The sequence below is a fragment of the Arvicanthis niloticus genome, chromosome 12, assembly GCF_011762505.2.
Source record: "Arvicanthis niloticus isolate mArvNil1 chromosome 12, mArvNil1.pat.X, whole genome shotgun sequence".
NCBI lineage: Eukaryota > Metazoa > Chordata > Mammalia > Rodentia > Muridae > Arvicanthis > Arvicanthis niloticus.
In genome coordinates this window covers 39,073,951-39,091,206 of record NC_047669.1, presented here as the reverse complement: position 1 = coordinate 39,091,206, position 17,256 = coordinate 39,073,951, and the positions used below count along the sequence as shown (strand labels likewise).

The following is a 17,256-nucleotide window of genomic DNA, read 5'->3' as shown; positions in this document are numbered from 1 at the left end:
CTTCTGTTATAGCCAAAATATCTGTTTGCTGCTTTCTGCCATGCCTCTCTACCATGAACCACTCACGTCTTTCAGAAATCACAAGACATAAAAGCATATAAGTTGCCTTGGTCATGATGTCTTAATCACAAAAAATTGAAAAAGAATGCATATATGGATCCATTTTTCTAACTTTTCTGATAACTGTGCAGCTTTTAGCCCACAAAATTAACCTTTTACCTACCAGGCATGCCATCCTATATATCCTGATAGTACCCTACATCCTTCCTTAAAATACCTTGTATATAGTAATTATGCTCCATTGTGGATACAGTGTTCCATATTTTCCATATTTCCTATGTCTACCAGAATTAAGAAGTTAAATTTGGGATCATGAATCCAAAACAAATAGCTAAAGAATACAAATCCATAGGAAGAAGCCACTATGCAAATGTCTTAGTACATGTTTTAGAACAATCTATAAGATATGTAAGAAAATATATGCTAATAAACTCAAATGAGAGATGGCAATTATGGATCACAGAGGATTAACTCGTGATTTCTGTTTCTTAATCTCTTCTTCCCGCAGCATCACTTGTGTGATACAATCAGAAAACCATTCCTCCTTCTGTAGCAAAACCTTTCAAAGACAGAAAAATAAAAGAGTTTTTCTCTTTTATAAAACTGCAGTTGTAAAGGATTAGGTCAGTCCTCACAGTGGTTTACACTGAGAAATTACAGATTGACTAAACAATACTATTAAGATCTTAAATAATTTTTCATAATTTTGTGTGATATATTAGAAGAAACATCCCATAAATAAGTGAACCAGCATTACTTCCTCTCTCCCATATTGACGAGTAATATCACTTCATTATATTCTAACTTCTTTCCAATATATGCTTTATTTCCTTAAATGTTCCCTGCTGCAGGATGTTTTTGTTAAGTTTTGTCTTGATATTCTCATGCTGCTGAGAGAAAACTTTTATAAACCCTGTAATATTTTCCCTTTAGAGTTCATAACCAGATTCAGTTTTATGAAAAGATATTTGTTCTTCCAATGATTAGGAATAAACATTCTGAAAAATATATAAGTCAAATAAAAGAATATGCAGAAATCTTAAATTGGTTTTGAAAAGCAGATCAGGGACTATACCAGTTTCTGAAGATAAGTCTCCGATTGTTGTAACTTTCATTTTGTTTTTCCTTTACAGTATGAATCTGCTGAGCATTTAACCCAGTGGCTTTCACATAAACCTCACAAGCTGATAGAAAACACATTTGAAGCAGATAAATGATAAAAGAGGTACATGTTTATTGCTGGTGCTGAAAAGACAGTGTATTCTCAAAGAATACAGGGAGTGGATAAAACTAAGTAATTATGTCTATACATTGTATCAAATATTTCTTTAAGAATATTTTGGGTTTTTTTCATGTTAACTACCCTTGTGTATAAAAAAGTCTGAAAGAAACACACAGATGTCATTTTCTGTTATAGATATTGATGACTGGATTTAGCTTGGCTCTTCTTTTTCTTTTTTTTTTTGCTGTTTAATTTTTATCTCATAAATCAGTGTGGAATGATTTATAGACAATATCGAAAGGCAATATTTTAAGCAAGTGATTTTTGTTTTCACATTTAAGCTAAGGATATGCAATTGCTAATTTCAGGTATCTTGGTACTTGGTACTTTTTTTCCATAACACAACTCAAAAAGTTTGAAAAGAAAATTAGTAATGTAACAATTGATTTAATACATACTTATTGCTCAAACTGAAGTTGGCACAAGTAAAAGATGTCCATGTCTTCCACAAGTGTTTTACTAAACTGTAAATCTTTCCTAATGATGGGTTTGCAGAAGCACACACAATTCATTTTATTTTATGAAATCATCTTGTAGGCAATGTTTCACTGAAGCAAACCTAAGCTTTTTCTTGTTTTTTTTTTCCTTGTTTGTTTATCCTCCATGTTAACTTCTGTTTTTCTCAGCAATTGCATGACCATGGAAAAGAATGTCCTGTGCAGCAGGATGCTGAATGGAAGGAAATGTCTGATTAAATTGTGCTGGATTTGTTTTCTTTACTGACTCTACTTTGGGTTGGAGTATGAATTCAAGCTGAATTGAAACCTGAAGGTAGTCACTAGGTAAATTTCAATCAAATGACTGTGTGACAGATGTGATGATGATTTACAGCCTTATGTTGCAAGCACTTCTTCCTATTGTAGATATGCCCGGGATGATGTCTTTTTCTTATTAGAGAGCCATCATTTTGTAGCAAAGATTTGCTCCCAAACAAGGTCTCCACAAAACATCTTCTCCACGCTTCTAGTTCTTGTGACAGGTGAAATAGAACATGGCTGTCTAAGGTAAATTTTTCTCCAAGATTTCCACCAGAGTTGAACCTGCTACTTACAGTTATATTCATAAAATATTAACATCATTAGAACTGTTTTAAACATACTGATATAATATGGTATATACATTATGGCCTAATATAAATCTAAAATATAGAAAATGTTACAAATGAATGTAAACCCATTTCATAAATCGTATTAAAATATATATATATCATAAAATAAAATTAGAACATATATTTAGTTCTATATTTATATAATACTGAAAATATGGAAGTAAATCTTCATTGCTATTATTTCCATGTTCTCCTAATCATCTATGTATTTTAAAATATTTGGAGAATTATCACATGTTTATAATAAATTATGATTATATATTATCAAAGTGAAAATATGTAGAGAATTTAGCCTTTGGAAATCTCCTTTATTAAAAAATACTTACTAGTCAGTGTTTGTGGATTATTGGTAAAATGTTTTTGCTGCAAATAGTACATAGTTAATCACACATAAAAATGTACAGAAAATTCTTAGTGAAGTAGCAGCAGTAAATAACGGAATTTATCATATAAACAAATTAGTCTGAAATAGTAACTGTGGGAAGGGGAACATAATACATTATAACTCTTAAACTGTAATAGTAAGTTTTTGAAAATTCACTTGGCATTTTCTAGTGTAGACAAGGAGAGTTGTTAAATCCACCATATCTAATCATAGAAGTTAAGTCAACTTTGAAATAACTTTATTATAGCAATTCTCAGTTAAAATACAAGGTTTAGCAATTCATTTGCCTCAATGTCTGAAATATTTTAAATGTGCAATAGTAGTGAAAGTGTTTACACTACATATACAACTTTCTTTATTTTTTACAGACTCAAATATAAGATTATTTATTTTGTACTTAGAACAGTTGTCAGAGCCAAACAACCAGTTAAGTGCTCAGTGGTCGTTTGTGGATACTTCTACTGACATGAAGACTACAAACAGTATTTTATTTATTCATTGGGAAACTAGTTTGGTTAGAATGGCCTATGTTTCACATAGCTAAGTCAACAACACAGAGCACATCTCAGTAGTTTTTAAGGAGAATGAGAAATCAAAGTAGATTAGAATATTGCAAGAAGCCATGACCTAATACAACCCATAGTCTATCAATATATGTGTACATATTATCAAAGTAAGAATATGTAGAGATTATATATATATTATATATATAATATATAATATATAATATATATAATATGATATATAATATATATTATATATATTATATATACATATATATGTATATGCATATATATACATATACATATATATATGTATATATTATATATATATGTATATGTATATATGCTCTACCTTCTCTTACTTCCTTTTTCCTAATACCTTTTCCCTCATTCTCTTTCTCTTTCTCCTTCCCACTCCCTCCCCCTTCCTCTCTCTCTCTCTCTCTCTCTCTCTCTCTCTCTCTCTCTGTCTCTCTCTCTTCCTCTCTTCACTTTAGAAAATAAAACTGCATTCACCATCCATAAGGAAAAAAATTCATCTACCCTTCAAATCCCAGACATAGTTCTCAGAATACAATCATTTGCACTTAGTTTTCAAACCTTGGTGCCATTGCATTCATAACACACATTGCCTAAAATATTCTTAACATTTGTGATCACAGACTGCATCCTCCAGTCTCAGCTAGAGTGAGCCTCATCAGAACAGGAGTGTGAGTGGCCATTCTAGAATGTTGTCTTAGATTTCAGCTTTTATACTATGTAGTAATAACTTTTAGGATAGATATTTTAATCATTTCCTTATTACCAGCTCCTGATACATTGTAGGTACTTGGTAAAGAATTCTTAAAGTATGAAATGAAAGCCTTAAAAATGCAGACATACTGTTAAAATTATTTGTTTGTGTGTTTTTCAAAATTATGTTATTCATAATCATAGGGACTATTTATAATAACATATCAAGAATAAGCTTTAGGGCTTCAAGAATAATGGCCACCATAATTTAAAATAATGCTAATTTCTAATTTTGCACATTTCCAACTGCATGATAATTACTCTTTGTGTTTTGTAAATAGTATAAACCAAAGGAAAATTTGAAAATGCAGTTTTTATGCAACTCACCAACAATAATGTGAAGAGATTGAAATTTACTTCCCATGTTGAAAATGCTTGAAAATTGAAAGGAGAGAGATAAATTATTGATTAAGTAAGTAAGAAACTGAATGTAGTTTTGAAATTTTAAATGACTGCATTTATTATGATATATAAATGACCTTTACTTGAAACTATGTATTTATTTTATCTAATTTCTAGAGAAAAATCTTTCAAAAAAGTGTAATATAACCTGAAATCTGACTCTTGAATTCACATAAGAGCAGAAGCCTAATGCAACGCATGTGTAATGTTTGAAAGAGAGGAAAATTATGTGCACATGAAACCTGCCAGTTTTACTGTTAATTACATTTGGGGTGCAGGATGACATTTTTTTTTACTTTCCTATTTTCACTTACAAATGAATATATTAATTCTTATTTTAAAAAATGTGACAAATATCAATACATCCATTACATCTATTTCTTTCCTAATATTCTTATGAATGTTCAATTTTAGAAAGATTAAGTTAAGGATAATTTACTATATGCTATTTTTGGAAAAATAAAATAATTTAGACTTAATGTTTTTACAAGCGTCTAAGTGTGTACATGTGTATGTATCTCTGTGTCCTTGCAGTGTGTGTGTGTGTGTGTGTGTGTGTGTGTGCATTTGTATTTTTCTGTGCATACACTCATGGTATTGAGTTTCATATAGGTAAGTGAGTTCAATTCTGAGCAGCTCAAGAAATTCTGATTTGTTGGTTATAGATAATATATAAAAAATTTTGTTTTTTAACTGAAAATAATAATTTGAAGAATGATGTTTTCTAACTTTAAATGTTTTTTTCTTCACATATCTCTCTCCAGTTTGAGAGTATCATGTTGCCATAAGATTTTTATTTTATTATATTTTACTAAATTATTATTCAACTTTCTTAAGTTTAAAAACATACTGTACAGTTGATTGTATTTTACCAAAATCATTCCAAAAACTCCATAGTTATGTTACCATTTTTATTTCTACACAGTGACTTCTGTCCATATAAAAAGGAATCTAGCTTATTGGCAATGTCACTGAGACCATAACTACATTTTTTATTTCACTATTAAATTTTATTAAATTTGTATGGGATTTTTAAACCTGCTATGGGCCTCATTCTCTGTGCTTCCCTTGCATTGTATGCAAAGCATTAATAATTACAATGGTAGCTAACACATAATGTCTCTTACCACATGTTGGACACAAAAATATTAAATCATTTTATTTTTAGAAGAAGAGGAACTTAAAGCAAAAAAAAAAAAAAAACCTCAGCAATTTCCTTGAAGTGTAGATCAATAAATTACTAATCATTTTTCTAATCGCTTTAATTTATACATTGTTTAATTAAACTTAAATATTAATTTTATATTTAAAATATTAAAAATAAAAACTCAGATTATTTTTAAAAATCTCTTAACACAATTTTAATCACCTATTACATTTAATTTATTCAGATTAAAGGAATCTAATTATAATACGAAAATTCTATAAACATAGAGAATTTTAAGGCAGGCTGCTAGGGATCCAGGACAATGATTTCAAAACTGAGGCTGATAATCTTAGGAATTAAGATCTTCTGACGTTTCATATCAAGCTTTCTGACACTTCAATACATTAAAGAGTTGATCAAAAATTTCAAAAGCATTGTTTTTTAATATTTCTTTTGTTCTTTTTAAATTTAATTTTGATTTGATGTCAAAATTGCATTAGTATGTGAATACATTTTTAAATTACTATTATTTTGAAGAATGGGGTCAATTGAAACCAATTATCTAAAAAAATGCACCTTGTACAAAATATAAACACACTTCTTTTAAAAATGTAGTCATCAATAGTCCAGGATAAAGCAGTTATTGGAAGGTTGCGAACTAGGAGAGAAACAAAGGCAGAGATAATATAAAAGTTTCAAGCAAGTGGTGCAGTTTTATTTTACAACATATAAAACTTCAGGACTGTGAGTCTACATAGAATATATTTTTGTCACCAGTTCTGCAGGTATCAAGCTGCAGAATTGGACAAAATTTATAATTCAACATGTACACAAAAGGAGGAATTAAATAAGCAAAAGAAAACTGGCTTTCCGAAAGAAATTGGCTAGTTTCTAAGCATGCTCCACTATTATTATATTTAAATCACTTGATCTGACCCCACGTGGTGTTCAGCAACTGCAGTTGAACACAGTATTTGAATGAGGATTATTATAGCTTACTAAGAGGTGCTGAAGGGGATTAGGAATCTGGAAAGCTAGCACTGCCCTTCTGTAACATACATCTCTGCCAGATAATTAACCTTGCTGTTTGTTTAGCATTCAGCGAATGCTTCATTACTGATTCAGTCAATTATCCCCTGGTAATGACCGCTACAGAAGGTAGAATTGCTTAATTAAAATTATTTAGACCAAGGAGGAACTTTGATTGGGCCATGCACATTAGAAAGGCTTGATTAATCCTGATGAGATACACAATCCATTTAAGGCATTACTTCATTATTTCAAAATGCCAAATTCACATTTTTCCAATCAAAAATGAATACAATATTTTTCTTTGCCAATTACCTTTTTTTAAAGAAGCACAAGTCGCCTTGGGCTGGTTGAAAATCTGTCTTTACAAGGTTAATTTTACCATATAAAGGGTTGAAGGATGAATATAAAATTCTAACCTATTTTACCAGATGCAATGGTTAAAAATTAGAAAGTTTCTTGTTACCTTAAAAAATGAAATATACCCAGTCAAGCCAACCTGGCAAATGTACATATGAGTTAAAAGTTACAATAGAATTTGTGATCTTTTTTTTTTTCTGTGAACACATTCACAAGGTTAGTTATCTAGGAGTTTATTCATATGCAAATTAACATTGTCAACTTTCTTACATATTCAAGAGAAAACAATTTGTATTTCTGTATTGGTATCTGTTATATGGTAATTACATATCTTCCCTTGAGAAAAATCTTATTATTTTAAAGAAAAGAAACATTATTATTTAAGTTTATACCTAGATGTAGTTAGATAATGGAATAGTATTGCATCTTACTGAGTTTTGACGATTGTTGTTTATAATTAAAATAAACCAGGGCGATAATTCTACAAATGACTATTTTTCTTTATAGAGTTGGTATTGTTGCAGCTATTTGCATACAAAATAGTAATTTCTAAGGTTCTAAAACTAGGTATGTGTGCAGTATTTGAACCCAAGTAGACTGTAGAAAATGTTTGCTGAAAAGCTATGGTAGAACATCTTAGCAGACCTTTTGTGTGATACTGACACCTCCACATTCCATGTTTTCTCATGAAACACAAGGATCCCCACACATTTCTTCTTCTGCTATGTAAATCTTGACAACACTAGATAATTTTACAATGTTACAGCTAAGTAAAAGTACACAGAATGCTAAATCTTTAACACCTTACTTGCTTTATCTCGATGTCTAGCAAAACTCTGTTCTTGAAACCCACTATGAGCAGAAATGGGAAAAAGGGGCAGACACAGACACACAGACCTAAGAGCCTGGATCAGGTGAGTTGTGATTACTTGGATGATGTTACCCCAAATACAGAACAAACTGGAACCTCAGCACACTTATTACATAGAACAGGTGTGGTGATTAGTTAATCACAGAAGATGGTCTCTGCAGGCCAGCAATGTTGGGTTGCTGTATTAGGAGGAAATAGTGGTATCTGTATGCTTTTGGACACTCAGACCAAAGGAAGGCTTTGACATGGCTTTGAGTCTCACCCTTGCAGAATGTCTTAGCCACAGACATGAATCTGAAGCCTTTGGGAGTCCATGACATGGCCATTCACATGTCAAATATGACATATTTATTGAAGACTTCATCCACGTTATACACATTCACTGTAATCTTTCCTGTTCTTCACATGTTAGGGTTATTTCAGACTCTAAGTAAAATTATTCTTATTTGGAAACATACAAGAAAATTTAGTGTCAGAAAAATAACACAGATTGGTTATAATAGTAAAAAGTATATAATTTATCCACTTTTGTTCTTTTATAATCAATAAAAGGAAATAATTTTTACCATACAAAACAGCAGAAACAAGAAAGAGGTCGAGAAATAAATTAAGTGTAAAAAGAATTTAAGAGCAGTCATCATTACCTTGAACAATAATACACAACCCTTTAAATTATATTTAATTTTAGTTTATCTTATATTAATGCAACAAAATTATTTATGATGACTCAAATACACAGGGCTACTTTTAAAATATTTTAAATTCTTTTTTATTGCTGTTACTGAATACCAGAGCCACGGTATCACATAATGATGGAGGTCCATTTAGCTCTTTGCTCTTTAAATTATGAAAGCCTAGAGCTGAGATGCCATATCTGACAGAAGGCTTACTGATAGTATGTATCTTCTATCATATAGACTAACTCTTACAGCATACCAGTATCTACGTAACAAAAACTTCCTGGTACAGAATAACTCATTAGTCAAAGTAGAACACTCATATCCTAATTAGCCATCATATGTCCTACTTGGTAACATAATATACTACTTAAAAACTGATAATAAATTTCAAAAATATTGTTTTATTGAGTCATTTAACCTCTAGTAAATAATTATTAAAAATAAGGAAAGAAATATAACTGCTTCAATAAACTAATCACACCAGAAAAACATAACTGAGTTGAAAGACCACTTAGTTTTAAACATAATATAGTACAAATCAGCATTTGAAGCATTAAAATGGAAATGATATTTAGGGGAATTTTACTTTCTGCCTTATTGTAATAGGTAAGATAAAAGAATTTATTTGGGAGAATTGGAGGACAAAAACAAATGGTAGATATGATTATATGATTGTATATTTGCACAACTAAAATTTATAAAATTTGCATAAGAATATCATGACTTCATCATTTCTATTAGCTCATTAGTACTGCACTGTATAAATGTACCACATTTTTTGTATCCATTCCCCTGTTGAAAGACATCTGGGATCTTTCCAGCTTCTGGCTAATATTAATAAGGCTTCTATGAACATAGTGGAGCATGTATCCTTGTTACATGTTGGAGAATATTTTGGGTATATGCCCAGGAGTGGTATAAGTGGATCCTCAAGTAATACTGTGTCAAATTTTCTGAGGAACCGACAGACTGATTTCCAGAGTGGTTGTACCAGCTTGCAATCTTACCTAAAATGGAGGAGTGTTCCTCTTTTTCCATATCTTTGCCAGCATCTGCTGTCTCCTGATTTTTTTGATCTTAGCCATTTCGACTGGTGTAGGGGAAATCTCAAGTTTGTTTTGCTTTGCATTTTCCTAATGACTAAGGATGCTGAACATTTCTTTAAGTGCTTCTGAGCCATTCAAATTTCCTCAGTTGAGAATTATCTGTTTGTTGGGCCTTGGGGGTAACTCCGTTTAACCTGCAACCTTCAAACATGTAGGACAGGTAGAGGTCTCCACCTCCAGAGATTTAAATATTAATGAGTTATCTAAAGGCCAGGGGCATAGCTAATTAAGTTATTCCCTCCCTTTTTCCCCTCCCTATAAAACTAGGCTCCTCTGGCCTTTGGGGGTGGGGGGAGGGAGGGAGCACATACCACCTACATCCATTTACCATGCCATGAACCATAAAAGTTTTGGAAAACCAGACTCCACGTGTTGCTTAATCTGCCACCACCAGGTTGCCAGCCTTTGGAAACGTGAGCAGCCCACTGCCAGCCCAAGGCGGCTGTGCCAATGTGGGACCCTCCACTGGCGGTGTGGGAAGCCCGCCTGGGACCCTGATGCCAGACCTCCGGTGAGAGACCTGGTCGCCGGACTCCCTCTTCCCCCACCCCCACCCCCCGCCCGCGAGATTTCTTCCACACATCTGTTTACTTCTGTTCCCTAGTTTTTAATAGGGTTATTGGTTCTCTGCAGTCTAACTTTTTGAATTCTTTGTATATATTGGATATTAGCTCTCTATTGGAATCAGTATTGGTAAAGATCTCTTCCCAATCTGTTGGTTGCCATTTTGTCCTATTAACAGAGTCCTTTGCCTTGGAGAAGCTTTGTAATTTATGAGGTTCCATTTATCTATTGTTGATCTTAGAACATAAACCATTGGTGTTCTGTTGAGAAAAAATATCCCCTGTGCCCATGTTTCCAGGCTCTTCCCCATTTTGTCTTCTATTAGTTTCAGTGTATCAGGTTTTATCTAGAAGTCATTAATCCACTTGGACTAGAGTTTTGCACAAGAAGATAAGAATGGATTGATTTGGATTTTTCTACATGCTGACCTACAGTTGAACCAGCACAATTTGTTAAAAATGTTGCCCTTTTTCTACTGGATGGTTTTAGCTCCTTTGTTAAAGATCAAGTGACCATAGGTGTGTGGTTTCGTTTCTGGATCTTCAATTCTATTCCATTGATCTTTCTGCCTATCTCTGTACCAATAGCAGACAGTTTTTATCACTATTGCTCTATAATACAGGTTGAGATCAGAGAAGGTGACTCCCCTAGAAGTTTTTTTTTTTTTTTTTGTTGAGTATAGTTTTTCTTATCCTGGGTTTTTTGTTTGTTTGTTTGTTTTGTTTTGTTTTCCAAAGAAAACATCATTGTGAGTGAGGTAACCTAGTCACAAAAGAATACACATGGTATGCACTCACTGATAAGTAGGTATTAGCACAAAAGCTTGAAATACCCAAGACACAGACCACATGAAGCTCAAGAAAAAGAAAGACCAAATTGTGGGTGCTCTGGTCCGTCTTAGAAGAGGAAACAAAATACTCAAGGGAGGAAATAGGAAGATAAAGTGTGGAGCAGAGACTGAAGGAAAGGTCATCCAGAGACTGTCCCATCTAAGTGTCCATTGACCTCAAATTCATCTGTGAATTTTTTAAAGTCCAATAAAAATTCATAAGGTTTACTAAAATAAATTAATAAGCAGATGGCTTTTACTCAGTTTTTGCCTTGACAGCTTAACACAAATACATGGTACATTTCAAAAATATATCTCTTATACATTTTAATCTCCTTCCCAACTTTACTATGGATCTTCCTATTTAAAATTCCTTAACAATTAAAATCTAATAAGAAAATTTCCAGAATTATTGTTTTTTTAATTGGATATTTTATTTATTTACATTTCTGATGTTATCCCCTTTCCCCATTTCCCCCCATGCCCCAAAAATCCTCTATCCCATTCCCCCTCCTCCTGTGGTGGTATGCCTCCACCCATCCAACCACTCCCACTCTCCTGCCCTCAAATTCCCCCATACTGAGGCACTACCTTCAGTAGGATGGGCTGCCCTGGTCTGTCATCAGTCATGGCAATCTCATAGGCATGGCTCTGACAAATCTGACTTTGGCATTTTTTCAAATCTTTTCCCCTCTTTCAAGACCACACTTTATTGTGTGGAACTGAAAACAGAAAATATCCAGCACAAGAATAGTAACTGTAAACTGAACTCAGAAACTGAGATCAAATAAATCTTTCCTCCTTAGATTGAACTCTCAGATACTTCGGTTATAGGAGGCAAAATTGAAACTCTCATGAACCAATTGGCAGAAACATTTGAAAGATGGCTTATTTTCCAGAACAATGAAATTAAAGGATTATTGCAACATAATTCTAATCTATAAATTAGTAAAACATCAGAATATTTTAATAATAAGTTGTTTATTTAATGCCAAAGAAAACTTGTACAATCTTCCATGGCAGCATATATAAATACTTTGAAAAACGTTATTGAACCCTGAAGTTAATAAATTCTAGTTATGAGACTTCTACTACTGGATATATGCCCTAAGGACTTTCATGAGCATATGGTCATGCAGACACACATGGCAGTGTTTACTGTCACACTGTTTATAAAATAAAAAGAGAAAAAAGTCTTATATTTTAAATTTAAATAGAATTATCTACAGTAATTAAAAAATTTAACCAACTTGCTTTACCACACAATTATAATGTGTTTTTATAGAAAGCTATGTGATTATTATAAATTTGGCCTAATTTGAGTAAGATACTCATTACATAAATTATTAGGTATTATTTATGCAAATGATGACATGTAAAGTATAAAATTATGAGGACTGTAACATTATGCATAAGAATTATGAACTTGAATTATAAGGAATTTGTTATCGTTATAAAAAATTAGGAATAATTTTAGGAACTAGTTACCTTTATAAGTGATCAGGAATCATATAATACAGCATACATATAAAGTCCACTTCATATTTGGTTTATACTAAATGGAAACATGGAGGTTTCCTGGTTTTATGTTTTCATGTCTTGAGCTTTGGAGTTTCATTAAGAAAAAACTTTTTCTTGTACCTATAGCATGAGGTGATTTCTAAATGTTTATTTCTATCAGTAGCCATATCAGGACTGGTGTTAATATCCTTGGCATGTTTGATCACCTTCATATATATATATATATATATATATATATATGCTACCATTGTAAAGTACATCCCTAGATGTTACCAACAGCATGGAGTTAATGCCACCTCTAGGTTAGGTATTGCAGATGTAACAGAAGAGTGAGGCCACATTCAACTAGAGGCCCTGTTAAAACAGAAGCTATGAATGTTATTGCAACATAATATCCAACCAAGAAACTAATAAATAAATATATGGTTACCTTTCATCTACTTTTCAATATCCAGCCATTATCAGGTAGTTCCAAAACCAGACGGAAGCCAGACAATGTAGAGATTTAGAGATGTACATTTAGCCAATCAATATCCCCTTCCCTTTCCAATCACCTGAGAAAAAGAGGAGGGCAGAGAATGGATATGAAAACAATGCTATAGCTTTGACTTTAATACAGAAAGGACAAGTAAGCAAACTATATGGACAGGCAGTTAGATAAAACTGCTAGGACGACATGTTTTCTTTTATAGAATGTCACTTTACTGTGCTTTGCAGATAATGCAGTATTGATGAAGTGAATGTTTATGGCAACTCTAAATGGAAGGTCTTTTGAAAAATATTTCAAACAGCTCAGATAATCATTAGAATTTCTTAAGATTAATATGTATATAAAATAAAAATATACATTATTTTATAGATATGCTATTACACACTTAATTGAGCACAGTAGAGCATAGACATACATTTCTGTACACATGACTTAATTTATCATAGTATTTATTTAATGCACTATTGCTTTTCTTGCAATTTAAACTGTTTAAAAGTAAACAAGGCACACAAAATAATAGAAAACTGGAAAGTAGATTCATAGCAAAACTTGACAGAAAATGTCCACATATAAGCAAGAAGTTAAATATCCTTAAATTTAAATACAAAGGTGCTCAGGATTGAGATTAAATAAAATAATCACATAATATGTAGGAATATTTTAAAGTATTAGCTTCAAAAATATAAAAGTAAATAAGAAATCACTTATATACCAAACATTTGAGTTTTTCTTGCTTGTAATTGATTTTAATAACTGTGCAATATTTAAAAAGGTTAAGGCTGAAACCTAGTAAAAATTCTCTATAATCTTATCAACAAGTAAATGGATATTTCCCCTTCCCTGCATTGCCTGAAAGTGTAGTTGTATAAAAAAATGTAAATATTAATATTTTTGTGATGATAGCTTCAATAATTATTCATTCATGTGAAAAATTACTAATATTTAATTTATATCAAAGGCCTGATCTTCAAGACTGAAAAAAAGATTGCAGTATTGCATTTATTTCATTTTAGTGTAATATTTTACATGTATAGCAAATTTATTTATCTACACTTATATGTTTTTTCCATTCTTTTAATTGGATATTTTATTTATTTATATTTCAAATGGTATCAACTTTCCCAGTTTCCCCTCATCATAACCACTATCCTGTCTCCCCTTCCCACTGCCTTTATGAGGGTGCTCATCCATCACCCATCTATTGACACCTTACCACCCTGGCATCCCTAAACTGGTGCATTGAGCCTTCACAGGACCAAGGGTCTCTCCTCCCATTGATGCCTGACAAGGCCATCTTCTGCTACATATGGGGCTGGAAACATGGCTTCATCCATGTGTACTCCTTGGTTGGTGGTTTAGTTCCTGGGAGCTCTGGGGGGTTCTGGTTGTTGATATTGTTGTTCTTCCTTTTGGGTTTCAAACTACTTCAGCTCCTCCAGCTTCTTCTGTTACTCCTTCATTGAGGACCCTGTGCTCAACCCAATAGTTGGCTGAAAACATCTGCATCTGCATTTGTCAGGTTCTAGCAGAGTCTTTCTGGAGACTGCTATATCAGGCTCCTGTCAGCATGCACTTCTTGGCTTCTGCAGTAGTATCTGGTTTTGGTGTCTGTAGATGAGATAGATCCCTAGGTAGAACAGTCTCTGGATCACCTTTCCTTCAGTCTCTGCTCCACACATTGTCTCTGTATTTTCTTCAGACAGGAGCAATTCTGGGTTAAAAATTTGGAGATGAATGGGTGGCTCCCTCCCTCAACTGGGCCTTGATTAACCTCTGGATATGATCTCTACAGGTTCTCCCTCCCCTTTGTTGGGTATTTCAGCTAATGTCATCCCTGTTGGTTCAGGAAATTGAACAGAGGTATGTAGCAATGGGTGACAGGTAGCTGGAGGTAGCCATCAGAATGTCTAAGAGGCCAGCAAAGCATCTTTCCTGGAATTAACTGAGATGACATTAGCTGAAATGCATTTATACTTTTGAGCTTTACTTCTTTTTACATTTATAAGTACTACAAAATAATCTGATAAAAATTGTACAATGGTGTTTAAAGGACCTTAAAGTCTTCCTTTTTAGATTACTAAAAATTTAAGGAAAAGCAAATCAAAAAGAAAGTTTCACTCATATATATTGGGTGAATCATAAAATTGATCTGTTTTCAATATATATTTTTTGTTTGTTTAAAAAGTATTTACTGAAGGGAATGGCAACTCCATAAAAAGACCAACAGTATCAATTAACCTGGACCCTGGGAGCTCCCAGAGACTGAGCCACCAACCAAACAGCACACACACACACACACACACACACACACACACACACACACACACACAAATACACATGCACACACACACACATAGAGGCTGCTGGTTCAAGGCACCTGGAAAATTGTAGCAGAGGACTGACCTTTTCTGACCCTAGTGGGAGAGGGTGCTTCTAATCCTGTAGAGACTTGATACCACAGAGAAGGTAGATGCCTGGGGATGGGGGAATGCACCCTCTCATAGGTGAAGGGGAGGGGGGAGGGGTTGAAGAATTCTGGGAAAAGAAACCTGGAGGAAGAAAACATTTGGCATGTAAAAAAGAAATAATTAATTTAAAAACTTAAATATTTTAGTACTTGGATTCATAATGTTATTTTTATTACTATAATTTTCTTTCTCCTCAATATTGTGAGTGTGAGTATGTGTGTGTGTCTGTGTGTGTGTGTGTGTGTAGAGTATTTGTGTGGTGGAGCATAATGTGAAAGTACACTAGCCTATGCATACAAGCATAGTTACCAGAGGTCTAAGCTGGGTTATTCCCAAGCTCATTTTAATTTTATGCATATAAATATTTCTAGTGTGCATCCTGTGCATGATTTGACCCGAGAAATCCAGGAAAGTCTCCAAGATCTCCTGGAACTGGCATTAAAGAAGTTTTGCCCTCCCTCCCCATATGTATGTACTGAGAATCAAATGTTGATCCTCTGGAAAAAATATCAAGTGCTTTTAACCTCTGAGGCATCATCTCAGTGGTTTTGAGACAGAGTCTGTGACAAATTCTATAACTCACTGATTCTGCTGGACAGACCTTAACTATTTCTTGTTTTCTGCTTCACTGTCTTGGATTGGAGGCCTGTACTGATGAACATGGCTTTGAACCAGGCACTGAGAATGGGTATTCATTTTTTCACTATAGTGTGATACCCATTTCACTCACTGAAGCATCTCCATAGCCTCTAGAAGGTTAGTTATGCACATTTGAACCTTTTCTGCAAGTATGTGTGATTATGTTAGTATGTGTTTTTTCATTTATTTACTGACAGACTCATTACTCTGTGTCTTACATATCTTTAATATTTTCCTAAGTTGAAACATAAATCTTATTTGACAGTGACCAATAGATCATACAATAATCAAAGACCTAAAATATAAAAAGTACTGAATTATCATTCATCATGATAAATATGAAATATAAATAAATCCCAAGAATTTTAATCCATACTCCTACACATGCACACATACATACATTTGCAGCATTTTAGCTATAGGTTAAGAAGAGACCCTTTAAAAATTTATTTTGTCTTTAATTATCTATGTATCAACTCTATATATACATGTGAGAGCATCTACAATAGGAGTCCCTAAAGTTGGCAATTGTAAGCCATCCTTCCAGAGTTCTGATAACAGAGGCCTATTCTCCAGTAAAAATAGCACATTCTTAATTTCTGAGACATCTCTTAGCCTAACAGACTTTTTACTTATATTTTTATCCCTGAAATCTTTATTTTTCACACTATTCAATGACTTTTGATGATTCCTCAGATTGTGGGTAATTGTTAAAATGGAACAATGATTTCTCAAATCTGTGTGGACCATAAAAAATATTTAAGTCTCAGATCTAGGTTTGAGTTCTTTCCCAGCCTTCTTCTCATGTACCCACATGGTTTTCTGCCCATGTAGTATCTCAAGTTTATGCTCTCTGCATTATTTTTTCCTTAATTGTATTTAACAACAATAACACCAAAAGCAACAGGGGTCACCTCCATGCAGATTGTTCTTTAAAATATGTACCTAGACAGAGGACTAAAGCCATATGCTCAGACTATTTATGCAAAAATAAAATCTTTCCCTAAAGCTTCTATCCCC

General features: G+C 33.0%; 1 long non-coding RNA gene across 2 annotated transcripts in view; it reads left to right on the top strand.

Moving 5' to 3' along the window:
• LOC143444064 (uncharacterized) overlaps positions 1–17,256 on the top strand; it is a 55,531-nt gene that overhangs the window by 15,418 nt on the left and 22,857 nt on the right. For both annotated transcript variants that reach the window (XR_013113599.1, XR_013113598.1), the window contains exons 2-5: positions 1,194–1,285; positions 1,969–2,124; positions 4,412–4,542; positions 7,898–7,982. This is a non-coding gene — a long non-coding RNA (uncharacterized LOC143444064). The remainder of the gene's footprint in view (positions 1–1,193; positions 1,286–1,968; positions 2,125–4,411; positions 4,543–7,897; positions 7,983–17,256) is intronic.